The sequence below is a fragment of the Gopherus flavomarginatus genome, chromosome 11, assembly GCF_025201925.1.
Source record: "Gopherus flavomarginatus isolate rGopFla2 chromosome 11, rGopFla2.mat.asm, whole genome shotgun sequence".
Taxonomy (NCBI): Eukaryota; Metazoa; Chordata; order Testudines; family Testudinidae; genus Gopherus; species Gopherus flavomarginatus.
In genome coordinates this window covers 7460479-7462699 of record NC_066627.1, presented here as the reverse complement: position 1 = coordinate 7462699, position 2221 = coordinate 7460479, and positions in this window count along the sequence as shown.

The following is a 2221-nucleotide window of genomic DNA, read 5'->3' as shown; positions in this document are numbered from 1 at the left end:
TTTAAGTGAAAGCACTCTTGTGTAGTCCTGGTTCTGCCAGCCATCTATCGGTCAGACGGCCGTGTCTCCCCAGATTTATTTTCTGACACCACCTCACAGAGAGTAAAAGTTACCAAGAGCTTTGGGTTGAAAGAACCCCAGGTAACACTGCCACCATCATAAAAACTGTTTCACAAAGCTAGAGATTTTCTAAAATGCCAAACACTGTTGAGCTGTCCAGTCCATAAATACCTTTTAAAAATAACAGATCTTCAAACTAGGTCTAAATAATTATCTTCTATATTTCCTTTACGCCTACTGTTCATCTAACAATTATGGCACCACAACAAAATTCATGGCATATTTCCCACATCATTTCTTTTCTTTTTCCTCTCTCTTGGTCTGTGTCAAGCTTGCCTGTACTTTTCCTTTTATGGACAGCTTCGTCTCCCTGTTAGACCAAAACTGTGCTAGATAACATGTAAGGGCCGTCAAATAAACCCCTTTAATCCTAATTTCCCTCGAGGGACTTTCCAACCTTGGGGAACTTTTTGGCTAAAAGACAAGCTCATCTTGGCCTATATTCATCTGAATGTCTGACAACATGGCAATCCTTCAACACAACCCCTTACACAAAAGAACAATTTCATACCTAGCAAGGTGATTGTTTCAAATACTTGACTGTGTATTCATGCTGGTGATGGTCAAATGCACAGATATTTACAGCATGTATGCAACTGACATTTGCAAAATAATGAAATGTTAAACTATCTTCTATGTTGAAACCTTATGATTTTCAAAAAGATATGCTAAATATGTGAATCAAAATGCATTGAGTCTCCCTATGTATAAATCTGTATGGTGTAAATCTGCTCCTTGAACATCTGTCAAATACTTCTTTGTATAATGTATGAGAAAATGGAAGTGCACTGATATGACAGACAGGACACAACACAGACTGACGTACAAGCAGAAGGACATAAATAGACAAGGCAGAGGTGCTATAGTTGTTACCTAAACACAAAAACTTACATAAGGTAACGAACCACCACAGGGTATGACAAAGGTGATTCTAAGTCATAGGAACGATGTTTTTCATGCTCATACTCACAGAGTAAAACATACTCTTCAGTCTAGATTTGTTTTCATTCAGGTCAAGGGAAAACATCAAAGAAAGGGCTTAACCCTGAGAGGCACTAACTGCTTCCTGCAAAGTCCTGAGCACCCTGATCTCCCACTGGGCATGGCTCAGAATTGGGCCCAAAGATTGAACAAATAGAAATTTTCCATGACAGAGAAACACAGTGACTGTAACATGCTGTATCTTAAGGACAAGATGGCAGCTGCATTAGGCAGGGAGAAAATCTACTTGTAAAAGAGTAGTATTTAGAAAACAGCCTTTAATTTACATTGCTATGTGTAGAAAGAATAGTTAGAAATAATAGGCAAGATTCTGCCCCCCACTCACATTGAGTAATACCTCACTCTCCTAACATTGATTTCAATGGGGGTTGCTTGTGGGGTATTGTACTAGTCAACATAAGGGTGGCAGAGTCTGGCCCAACATGAGAACAATGGGCCAGATCCTCAGCTCATGGAATGCAGCATGGCACTGTTGGCTGGCCCAATATCATTAGAAGAATCCAGATAAGCCAGAGTAGAAGTCAGTTACAGTGATTAGTGTAAGAGAGCCAAAGCCAGAGCCTGACAATAAAATTCATATATATATATATGGAGAGAGTGGAGAGAGAGAGGGAGATCAACACTCAGAGATCATCCAGAGCTCGGAGATGATAATAGAGAGCCCCTGACTGAACCAGCCCTGATTACAGAATGGGCCCACCTGAGAGAAATTAGGTGATTTCAGGTTTAACTGCTGAGTGGGCCCAGCTGAGGAAGGGCTGGAGGAAAGAAAATGCTGGGAGTCAGAAGATGCCTGCAGGGTTTTGAATGAGCAAGGAGGCACCTGGGATAATCAGGGAACAGATTTGGAGACCCAGAAGGGAAGGGAAGGGAAGGAAAGAGGTGAGGAAGGAAGGAAGGAAAGAAAGAAATAGTGCTGGGAAAACTGCAATATTGGTAGAGGATTTGATGTAGCTGTGCAGTACAGGGCCCTGGGCTGTAACCCAGAATTGAGGTTGGGACTGGATTCCTCTACCAGCCCCAAGGAAGTGGTGTAGAAGGGAAGCTGAGCCCAGCAAGAGGGCTACAGGCTGAATGTGACCTTGCTGAAGAAGAGCTG